The sequence below is a fragment of the Ricinus communis genome, chromosome 1 (assembly GCF_019578655.1).
Source record: "Ricinus communis isolate WT05 ecotype wild-type chromosome 1, ASM1957865v1, whole genome shotgun sequence".
Classification (NCBI taxonomy): Eukaryota; Viridiplantae; Streptophyta; class Magnoliopsida; order Malpighiales; family Euphorbiaceae; genus Ricinus; species Ricinus communis.
Window position 1 is genome coordinate 24,107,635 of NC_063256.1, and position 13,081 is coordinate 24,120,715.

A 13,081-nucleotide genomic window follows, 5' to 3' on the forward strand; every position below is an offset into this window, starting at 1 on the left:
GAGATCTAAACCTTAAGCAAAAGTGGCAAAGAAGACCAATTCACATCCTTCTCCTAATCCAAAGTTTATTTGCCACTATTGTATGAAGGTTGGCCATGTAAACATTAAGTACAAAATTAAAAACATGCATCTCTTTATGGATGATGCTTCTAGGGTTAATCCCCAAGGACCTAATATTGTTTGGGTACCTAAAACCAAGTGAATTGACTTTTTTGTAAGTGTGTTTTAAATTCACAAGCACAAATCTTTGGCATGTTAATAGTGGATGTTTAATGCACATGATGAGAGACAAGAGCCTCTTTATGAATGTCAAAGATTATGATGGAGGCAAAGTCACATTTGGTAGTGATGCCAAGGGTAAGGTAATTGGCATTAGCTCTATTAGTAAAATGATTTTGCATTCAATGATGATGTTTTCCTAGTTGATGGGTTAAAATATAATTTGTTGAGTGCAAGTCAATTATGTGATAAAGATAGTAAAGTCACTTTTGACTCTAAATCAATACCTTAGTGGATGACAAAGTAGTATTCAAAGGGGAAAGAAGTAGCAATACCTACTCAATTGATATGCACAAAGTTGCTAATCAATCTTTCAACGTTTTGTCTCTATTAATGATGAATCTTGGCTATGGCATAGAAGACTTAGGTATGCGAGTATGAGGCTTCTACAACAATTAGCCAAACATGAACTAGTATGTAGGCTTTCCAAAGTGAAGTTCATTAAAGACAAACCTTGTGAACCATGTCAAATGAAAAAAATAATATTTATCATTATTCAAATCCATGAACATTGTAAGTACTTCTAGACCACTCCAACTACTACATATGGATTTATTTATATCTACTAGAATAGCTAATATGGGTGAAAAATCTTATGTATTTGTTATTATTAATAACTACTCTAGATTTACTTTGATTATTTTCAAAGCTCATAAGGATGAAGCTTTTGATGTTTTCAAGAATGTTACAAAACATGTTTAAAATGAAAAGGTTATTTAATTTTTCCAATTAGAAGTGGTCATGAAAAAGAGTATGAAAATAATCTTTTTGAATCACTTTGTGATGAAATTGGTATTTGATATAACTTTTCATCTTCAAGGATGCCACAATAAAAAGGAGTTGTGGAGAGAACAAAATAGAGCACTAGTGTAAATGGCTAGAATAATGCTAAATGAGTATAAGCTTCCTTTTTAATTTTGGGCAGAAGTCGTTACACTAGTTGTTATGTTGCAAATAGAGCTTATAAGAAACCTATCTTAAATAAAACATCTTATATAGAATGGAAGAAAGCATTTCAATTCTTCCATGTTTCAGCAGTAACATATTGTTCCATGTCCAAAATATGGAAGAAACAGGTGTTTCCACGACTCTTAAGGTCTCATACTTTAGAGTACTTGAATGCAAATGCTACATTTTAAACATCAAGGAAATCTTGGGAAATATTATTCCAAAACCAACATACAAATTTATTTTAAGCTCTTCCACGTCAAGCAAGGCTTGTAGAGTCTTCAACAAACATACCCTAGTAGTTGAAGAGTCTATGAATGTTGTATTTGATGGATCAGGCAAGCTTGATCTTGGAAAAGGTATTTGTGTGAATGATCTTGTAGGAGCATTTGGGGAGCATAAAATTCACCTTGATGTTCCATCAAAAGAAGTTGAGTGACTCATTGAGAATAGTTAAGAAGATCAACAAAGTCATGATGCAACTCAAGAGAATCAATCAATTGAGCAATCATAAAATCTTCCTAAGGAATGAAATTACAAAAAGGATCATCCACCCACTCAAAAATTTAAAGATCTTTTTAAAGGTGTAAGTACTCATTCTAAATTTATGGTAATGAATAACCTATCATTTGTTTCTCAATTTGCTCTAGTTGCTAGATAGAAGCCACTAGAATTCTTTTAGCTTATGCATGTTACATAAACTTTAAATTATTTCAAATGGATGTAAAGAGTTTATTTTTAAATGGATTCATTTAGTAGGAAGTATATGTTGGACAACCTCCCAGATCTGAAAGCCATAAATTTTCAAAATCATGTATTTAAGCTAACTAAAGCCTTGTATAGTTTAAAATAAGCTCCTAGAGCTCGGTATGAAAGGATTAGTTATTCTTTTCATTGAAAATAGTTTCTCAAAAGGAAAAGTTGACTCAACGTTTTTGTAAAAAGACACAAATATGAAACTCTCATTATGAAAACTTATGTGGATAACATTGTATTTGGTGCTACTAATGAATTGCTTTGTGAGGATTTTACTAAGTGTATGACTAAGGAATTTGAAATGAGCATTGATGAGGGAGCTCAGTTCTTTTTTGGTCTCCAAATCAAGCAAAGAAAGGATGGCTCATCAACCTATCCAAGTACATAAATAAAATTTTAAAGAAATATGATATGGATAGTTACAAAGTAGTTGAAACACCCATAAGTATCACAAAAAAATTAGATACAGATGAGAAGGGTAAGACTGTAAATGAAAATCTTTATAGAGCTATGATCGGTTCTCTTCTATACTTAACAACCTCTAAACCTAATATCATATATAGTATTTGCTTGTGTGCAAGATTTCAATCAAATCCTAAAGAGTCCTATTTATATGCAGTCAAAAGAATTTTAGAATATTTACATGGAACATTGCATTTAGAACTTTGGTATTCTAGGAATTCATCGTTTGATATTATTAGCTTTTTGGATGCCGATTATGTGGGAAGTCTTCTAGAAAAAAAAAACACTTCTAATACTTGTCATCTCTTAGGAGAGTGCTTAATATCTTGGTGTAGTAAGAAACAAGTTTCGATAGCTCTTATCTTTGTGGAAGCTAAATATGTGGCATGGGATGTTGTTACACATGAATTCTATAGATAAAGCAACAACTTAGAGATTATAGGAGAGAGGTTGATCACATTTCCATTAAATGTGACAATATAAGTGTTATAAACCCTTCAAAGAATCCTATTCAACACTTTAGAAATAAGCATATAAATATTAAACATCATTTTTTAAGATGTCATCAATGTTGGCAGATCAGTTAATGCTGAAGCAGAACCAAATTTGCCCTGTTAACATCCCGACCAAGACAAGCCGCTGGGTTTTGGTGCAAGGCCCTTTTTGATCCACTCTCGCATGGGCCCTTATCCCTTCTTTCATCCATCCACGAGGCTGTAAAAAGAGAGAAAGGGGAGGTTATCTAGTGGGAGTCGTTTTGGTTGTATGCCACGAGGTAAATTCCATGGAGAAGATAAGGTTGTATAGGCAGTCATCGTGCCTTAGTAGAGCGCTCACACTTTCTAGGTCTCTAAGAGGTTGGAAACTGATCTCAGAAGCACGCTCACGATACCAAAGAACCACCATAGTTTTCCTAAAAATAGTTGTTATGATATAATTTAGAATTGCACGACCGCGACTGAAAAGCACGCCTGCACTTTTACTCGATAACCATGAAAATATAACCATTATACAGTTTTTTGAAAAGGCATTTAAAGGAAATACAACCATATTTTAACATTTTCCTCCCTATCCTAGGTCTATATAAGACCCATTTTGAAGGTTTTTATCACTTTTGCTCATTTCTACTTCCAACATTCTGAAAACTATTCTTTTTAAAAAAAAAAAATTCAATCGTTTTCTTCATACTTCTTCTTCAATCCAATCGGTCTAAGAAAAATAGTTAGTAGAGGCCCTACTAAACTGATGTGCGTAAAATACACACATCTAAATGGGGTTTTTAAGATTGATTTTATGGATATTTAGATGTGAATTGGTCCCAACACTCACCCTATGCATCTGTTTGTGTGCATTAGGTCCAAAATAAGTCAAAGGATGATAAAGGGAAGAATTAGAGCATAATTGGACGCCGAAGCTGCCGAAATAAGCTAAGTACGAGCATGAGGAAGCTGAACATGGCCGTATTGGTTTCAACACTGGCCGTGTTCCCAACACGGTCACCAACCCGGCCGTGTCAAATATCAAAGAAGAAGAAGTTTTTAGGGAGCACGGCCACAGAGAGTAATAATGTGTGCTAAGTCAAGCAAGACTATGACCTAAGGCAGTGTACCTATCAGTGGAGTATAGCTAACGGCGAGTACCAAGTGTCGTATTCCCCAAAGAACGTGTGAACCTAAATCTACTCAATCTTCTCTGTTATCTAATCACAGAACATAAATGGTGTTGATGAATAATTTCTAAATTAACTAATAGCTACTCTAATTGTTGTCAAACTACGTATAGTAGGGAATGATTAATTCAAGTAAAAGAATAACCCTTTGGGAATTCTTGTCTCTAAGGAATGGAAACTAAGGGTGGAATTGATTGATTGAATCCAATTTCCGTGGAAAAATCTCTACACAATTAATGCCTTTCTCAAGGACACTAACATCTTAACTTAGATTAATTAGGTTGAAATCTCTTCCTAACTCTAATTACCCAAATTAGCATTATGTACCATTTAACACTATTGAGAGTTGTTAATTCTCAATCCGGTAGAACGAAAACCCTATCTCTAGGTGAATTCAATTCTAGGTTGCAAAGGACAATCCAAACCTAAACGTCTTTCTCAAGATCATTCAAATTTCAAAAATCATTCAACAAGATATGAAGAACAAATCAATAAATACTTCCATTGCAAACCAATATTGACAATCAATACATTCAATTCAAAATTGAAGTACAAAAATCCCTAGATAAAGAACCCCAATGGGTTAATAAGCTTAGCTAATCATGTTCATAATCACAACCAATAAGAATTCAATTACAAAAAATGAGTAAAGGTAGAGGAACCCGAATACACCCTTAGATGAGAGTGAAACAGCTCCAATTCCTCGTGCCCAATTTTGGATCGATTCTTGTTCCTCTTACTCGGATTGAAACCAATCGACAATCCTCGCCAATCTTTGATCTTCGAAGAGAATCCAAGTGAAACCTTGATCCAAGTCTCCTTTTCTCTTAGTTTCAACTTAGAATACCCTTAGACAGGGAAAAAGATGAGTTTTGGACGTTCTAACCCTAGCTGCCTCCTCTCTTTTCTCTCTTCGTTCTTTTAATTGATTCCCTTTGTCGCCTTGAGCCTGGGCTGGTGTTCCTACCGTGTCACTCTCTGTGGCCGTGCTCCCTAAGAACTTTTTTTCGTTGATGTGTGATGCCCCCAACACGGCCCGTGTTTGTTCCCGTGTTGGTAACACGGCCTGTGTTGGTTCCCGTGTTGAGAACACGGCCAGTGTTGAACCCAACACGACCATGTTTGGCTTCCTCATGCTCGTGCTTAGCTCGTTTCGGCAGCTTTGACGTCCAATTATGCTCCAATTCTTTCCTTTTTCATTCTTTGACTTCTTTTGGACCTAATGCACACAAACAGACGCATAGGGTGAGTGTTGGTACCAATTCACATCTAAATATCCAAAAAAATCGATCTTAAAAGCCCCATTTAGATGTGTATATTTTACGCACATCAAATAACCCCACACTTACCTCATTGCTTGTCCTCAAGCAATCAAAAGTAAAATAATGAAAATAAACCACTAAGGAACAACACTTAAACTGACAGACAAGCTAGAAAGCTCCTGCACATATCCTTAACAAGCATAAGTCAAACAAAAAGAAAAGAAGCAATCAATTCAAGTATCACAACCAAGATGCCAATAATTCACACAATACTGTCTCAATGAAATTATTCAGAACCAACTCCTCACCAGATTCACTCTAAATCACTCAAAGTGTTTAAAGGGTAGTGTTTAATCGCTCAATGCATCAACTACTGCCTTACTTACTATATGCTTGCTCTTAAATCCTACTCCTACCACTTATGGAGAGTCAACAACCATGTCAAGAGGTCTTTATAAAGGTTGTAATGAGGATTAGGTAAGGGTAGGTAAATTTGGTTAGAGTTGAACCTACGGTGTTCTGCAATGAAATACATGACCTGCACATAAGTCACACTAATCACAAGGGGTAAACAATGGATAGTAGTCCAAGGTGGAAAATAGGAATCAAGTCAAAATGTTTAGCTCACTTACTTTCTTTCTTTTCATCACCTTTCCCTCTTATTCTTTTGTTTCTCTTTTCTTTTCTTTTGTTTTTTTTTTCTTTTTTTCATAAGAGAAGAACATTCACATAATAGAGTGAATTTCTTTTTGGTTTGAAGTAAGCTGCTACAAGATTCCAACGCTATTCCCAAGATAAAAATTCCCAATAAAAACAACTCATATGCAAAATCATAACCTAAAGCAGAATAAAACTAAGTGGTAATGGAATATGATAAAAGAAATGGTAAAAGAAGGGGTTATCTACAGAATCAATAAACGAATGAAGGCTATTTGGCTAGAATGAAAACCTAAGTGCCTTTATCATACCAAAGTGTTAAACTCTCCTTGTGGCCCTCATAAGCATTACCGAGCAAGTTCTAAAGGTAAAGACAACAATCGACACTCTCAACAAGAAATAAATACAAGCATATAAAGTGTATGCTTACAATTGAGGCTCAATTTCTCACAAGTGTGCTTTTGAGTAGGTTCCAAACAAAAATCATCAAAACAGAATTAAATAAACCAAAGCAACTTAGTGCAAAACTCAAACTAATTATCTTACATTCTTCCGCGAAACTCAACACTATCGGTTTTACCCGATCACATGGACATAAACAGGATTTCAAAAGCAAGTCAACAGTAAGAGCATTGAAACAAAGTGAAAAATTTTCAAAATTTTTACTAAAAATTGCACAAAGAATAAACAAATAACTGAGATGGAATAAATGAAATGCGATATATACACTAGAAAAGGATATGAATTTCATATAAAAAAATAATAGAACATGAAAGCAAATATATATTGATATCACCACCCCACACTTGAAGGACACATTGTCCTCAGTGTATAAAATATATGAAATGAAAAGGAAAAGGACTAATACCGCCTGATTATGGCTCCGGGAGTGAAAAGAGGTGCATCAACAGTATATCGTGGGCTAATGTCCGTGGTGGAGGAGTGGCTGCTCTATGAGGATTGAAAGTAGTGTCACATGCAGGAGCTGGTGGATCAGCAGGAGCAGCATCAATATGAGGCTCGTCAGGCTGTTGTGTTGAAGGGTGCTCAGTCGGAGAGGGAGGGCCAGCTGGATCATCCGCTAGAGGGATGTCGAATGGCTTTGCTCGAACCCGGCTCGTGGACAGGCAGTGCAAAGTCCGTAGCAAAAATATCATCAAACATGTCATTGGCCATAGAGGCCTCTAACCTACCTCCCGCCTCAATCGGGGCACGAAGCATAACCCTCTGCCTCTCAAACCGAGCCATCATCGGCTCGAAACTCGACGACTGTAAAGATCCTGTTGAAAAGCCTCTTGTCGAATGAAATCGCCGCTGCTACTCCTCCGCTAACCTCTCGCACTCTAAGCTGTTCTAAACTCAATTGGGAGACTCCTAAAACAAAGAAGACCTGAAGGAGTCAAGTAGACAGTCCGGAGGAAGACTTGAATATCGGGAAGAAGGTGGGACATCTTGTGTACCATGGGCTCGTGGGGCGGTCGCTCCTCTCCGAGTCGCCAAGAGAGCATTCCTCAGTCTATACTCTGGTCCTAGCGGACCCTGCCTACGAGTCACCATCCCCATACTAACCATTTAGGGAAGTCCCAACGTCTCCATCACCCGCAGCTCTGTCAAATGTGGTATCGCTTCCTCCAAAACTCCTAAACTCCTAGCCAGTCGAGTAATGTAAGTCCCAAAATAGAAAAATACCTTTTTTGAGTTGTTGCAGAAGGCACTAATCTGTCTGGCCAATAAGTACCCCATGTCGACAGACTGGTGCTGGTGCATGCTGTAAAGTATAAACAGGTCCGGCTGGGTAACTACACCACCGCTATCTCTTCTGCCAGTGATGGTCCTAGCCAGCAATGCATGCAAGTACCGCAGTCCCTCAGGCAAGTTAGACGCCTTGGACTGGCTAGCACTGTATCCCTCAGTGTCATCAGAAATCTCGGCCCACATCTGTGGATATGACACACTAGGCATGTGTATACAACGACTGTAAACCTCTCCAGCTGCATCCTCCTCAGTCCACAAGCCTAAGTGTACCCCAAACTGCTGTACACTCATCGTGAAAGTCTGCTTTGCTAGTCTGAAACTGATCACATCTGGTTGTTGGAAGTCTCGCAACTGGCTTTGCAGAAAGAAAGTGCTGGCAAACTCCACAGTCAACTCCCTATATGTTGGTTCAATAATGTCAAAAAAATGTTGAAATGGGGGCGTCTCAAGATATCATGATGCAAGTCCGAGGCCTCTGCTAGCGATCTATCCACGCCTTTCCCAAATCTTTGTGCCTCATCGATTGATATCTCTGCTCAAAGGTGGGCTGCCCTTGGAAAAGTAGGAATCAATGGCGATGTGGTGGTCTAATTTGGCCTGAACTAGTCGGTGCAGCGCCTGACGATCGCGAGGAAGAGGAACCATCAGTCCGCCTCCTCTTGTAAACTCCTGATCCTCGTCTGGTGGACATGGTACCTAAAAAGGAAACTTTTAGTACTAAGGATCAACAAAATTCTGGCAACATAACGGCATAAAATGAACAAACCAAATGATTTAACTCGATAAAATTAAACTGCTCAATGTCCTGCAAAGAAAATTTAATCCACAACACTGCCAGGCAATGCTAACCAATTAAATTTGCAATTCATCCATATGGAGTTTACCTTGCCATAATCCATCACAAGGCAAACCAACATGCTAATGGCCGACAATAATAATAATAATAAAGAGAAAAATAAGGAATTAATCACAATCATAAATAATGGTGGAAAATAAAAATGGAAAATATGAGCAAGTTAAGTATATAAACTACATTACAGAAAATAAAAGAAAATCAAGCACAAACATGAATGTAAATGCATCCACCATATAATAAAATAAGGAAATAAATTAAAAAAAATAGAAAAAATTGAAACACAAAGAAAACATAAATTTGTACTAATATCAAAATAAAATAATGGAAAATGAAGTTGGAGGATACTTACTTGACAAACGCAATATCCAAAGCCTTCGAGATAAGAAATAAGAAATAAGAGAGTAAGAGAGGAGAGAATTGCTAAAACTAAGGGGAGAATAAAATTTTCGGAGATTTTGAAATGAAGTGGTATATATAGGCAGTGTACGGAACACGCTCGTGTTCATCAATAGTGGCCGTGTTAAGGAACACGGTCTGGATATCGGGCCATGTTAAGCGAATAAAAACGTGTTGACTTACCACTTCTGATAACACGCCCGTGTTTCGGACACAGTCTTGGACACGGGAACATGTTGTGGACACGGTCGGGCATAAATGCCCGTGTTTCTTACTATAAACGTGTTCATCTTAATTTGATTTTCTTCAATTAGAACACGGACCGTGTTAACGAACACGGTCTCTAACACGCCCGTGTTGAACTCCAAAAAATGCAAAAGTTGCGATTCCCAGCACTTTCTCACTCTTTCTCACCTGCATAACCAATAAGTCCTCAACTCATACACTCAACATAAATAAAACTTACCAAAAACAAACTGTAAAATCTAATCAAACTAAGTTCACAACGAAAACTAAAGAATTAAAATGAAATTAAAAGAAACAAGCTTCTTTAAAGTCATAAGCTGGACTTTATTCTTTTCTTTGAATCAGAAATGGAGCACCAAATTCACCCGCTCCTCCACATCCAGTGACCCTCCAAGGTTGTCACGACCCCACCAGTGGGCCCGTGATCGGCACTAGGGAATGGGTAGGCTTAAGGCCACCGAAACCCGTAGTAAGCCTGACACTCACTGATTTAAACAAATCTCATCTCAAATTAATATTATTAAAGCCACAATTTATCTTAACAGCTACATTCTACATAAATACTTCGGTCTGCCAGAAAAACTAGGCGAGACCTGAAACTCAGAAAATTTACAACTGATACATCTACTATTACTACTGCGGAGAATCTAAGATTTACCAATTTACATACCAAATCAAATACATCACCCGATGATGAAGGAGTCGGGTTACTAAATAAGAGTCGCGAGAGGACTAACAGTCACGAATCTGAAAAACAGCAAAAATGAGACTGTCAGTCTCGAGAATGAGTTAAAATCAAATAATCTGTGAACTATTGCATTCTTCTTAGAAAACATAGATTGTTCTAATCAGTATATCAAACCATGCACGTAAATACAAATCACATTATAATCAAATACCATAATAAATAAATAAATAAAAATATATATTTACTTTTACGGGACGAGTGGCTCAGTAGAACCCTAACCCCAAATTCTAATAGCCTTTCGGCTCTCTTAATCCAACAGTCTGGCCGGAGAGCAAGCTCGATCGGTCCTTACCTCCACCGAACACTTGAATTCCAAATAAGCCGGCCAGAGAGCATCGCTCGATCAGGGACCTTAACTCCGACAATCAACTGAACTCAGCCCAGAGAGCAATGCTCGATCAGGGCAAATAAATCCATAATAACCTTATATCCAGGATCATTACCGGTGCGCACGCGGTCCTGATGCAACCCACCAGGTGGCATGTTCTACGAAAGCCACAATTCCCAAGACACAATCATCCATTTAATAATATCATTGTATAATGAAATCGTTCAACCATATCAAATTAATGATTAACCATTAAGAGTAAAACATCGTGCAACCTGTGGAAAATCGATAATATTTGGAATTATTATAACATTACTGTAATAATACTCATATTATCTTCAATAATTAATAATCCAGTAAAATTATTTACGTTGAGATATTAATAACCATGTTAAACATAAACTTCCAAAATAGCATATTAAAATCAGACTTAGCAATAGTGCAACGATTAAATGACTTTAACTCACAGGAATTGGGGCGACCTCCTAGCTCGCTCCGGTGCCTCGATTGGAGCGAGCCAGTATGATCATCTAATCACGGAAAAAATTTATCAAAACGCTCGAAACAATCGATCTTTAATCCTAGGTCTAGACTCCTGGGGATCGACTGGCCTAAGAATCTTGACTCGGGAGAATTCTACCGAAAATCCAGCAGAACCTCCCCTACAACACGAACATTACCCCCCGTAAAAACGGGTCCAGGACCTGCCAGAAGAACACTTCAAATATCCAACAATTTAAACAACGGGAGTCGGGTCCCCAAACTTCACTATTTCCCGACTCCGCCACACATCACAAAACACAAGGCAGGCAACTGACAGACAATTATTTTTGACTCACAATATCATCAAATACTCAATATAATCCAATAAACACAATTAAACCAAGAATTCCAAAATTAACGGGCCAAAGATAATTACCGAGACGCTCGATCGCTCGGTCGACTCGGTCGACTCGCCTCCGGCCGCCGGAGTCCGATCGACGATCCGAACACACCATCGGACTCACAACGACGCGCTGATGACGATCCCCGCTTTCGATTTTCCGATCTGACACCCGATCATCCGGAGAGATTTGCAGACGATCTCGGCCATCGATTTGCAAACGAAGCCCGATCGCCACAAAACCGGTGCCAAAGCGAAGCTTGAGATGGGGAGAGTCGGGATACATCCTCCGATCATCCATCCTCCGCCGGAGCTCGCCGGAAAAGCCCAAAAACACGGCTGCCACTCTAAGTTTCACTTTGCCGGATCTTGTAACTCCGACCACCCCGTGCGCCATCGCCGCTGCGCGAGAAGAGCCTCGCCGAGGAGCCGATCGCCACCCAACTCGGCCTTGACAACAACGAAACGACCGAAACACGCTCGAATCACGCGCTCTTCTACCGCTCCCGCCAGCTCGGCCCGCTGCTTGCTTGGCCTGCGCACGCCCGCCTGCCGCCAACGCCTCCGCGCCCGGAGCTCGCCACCGACGCCCCTCTCTCTCTTCCCGGCGCCGCACTCTCTCTCTCTCTCTCTCTTCCTTTCTTCTTCCCCGATTTTCTTTCCTTTCAATATCGACATTTGACCCCTGAACTTTTCCTTATTACAACTTGGTCCCTCAACTTTCTTAATTACTTACAATTCCATCCATCAAAATTCTAATTTAACCCCCAAACTTTCCTTTAGCCTTTCAATTAAGCCCTTAACTAATTAATTTGGGCCAAATCCGAATTATTGAAAATACACAATTAAATTAAATAATCAATTTCCAACTCAAAATTTAATACTACTAATCAATTATAATACCAATTTTCCCAAAATTCTTTTATAAAAACATCCTTTATAATTTCTTCCAAAATTTTTCAATATATAATTTTACTTATATAAATATGCATTTGGGAAAATTTTGAATAACCAAAATATAATCATTTCTCAAATAATTTACTTGAATAATTTCTTAAAATTTCAAACTAATTGAGTATAGAAAATAACTCATTTATTTATCTAACATGAACATTCAAAATTTGTATTTAAATCATTCCAATTAAACCGAATAAAAATAAAGCTAAAATTAACTTAAATAAAAACTCATTATTAAATATATAAAAATTCCGGGTGTTACAAAGGTAATGCTTCAACCTCTGCCCATTAACCTTGAAATTTCCCTTTTCTGGATGATGCACTTCAACCGCACCGTAAGGGAAGACTTGTGTCACTGTAAATGGCCCCGACCAACGACTCTTCAGCTTTCCTGGAAATAAACGGAGACGAGAGTTAAATAATAACACACTATCTCCTACGTTAAACTCCTTCCAATTTTTCAATCGCTTGTCATGCCATTGTTTGGTCTTCGCCTTGTAGATTGTTGAATTTTCATAGGCTTGTTGACGCCACTCCTCTAGCTCATTTATCTACCACTGCCTTTGTCTACCTGCAGTATCCAAATCAAAGTTACATGATTTAAGTGCCCATAATGCTTTATGTTCTAGCTCTACAGGTAAATGACAACCTTTTCCATACACAAGCCTAAAGGGAGTGAACCCTGTAGAAGTCCTATAGGCAGTTCTAAATGCCCATAAAGCATCATCTAGCTTTGTAGTCCAATCTTTCCTGCTGGCTCCTACAGTCTTCTCTAAAATGCGCTTGAGTCCCCTATTAGTAACCTCTACTTGCCCACTCGTTTATGGGTGATAAGGTGTGGAGAATCGCTGAGATACTCCATATCTTTTCAGCACTTTC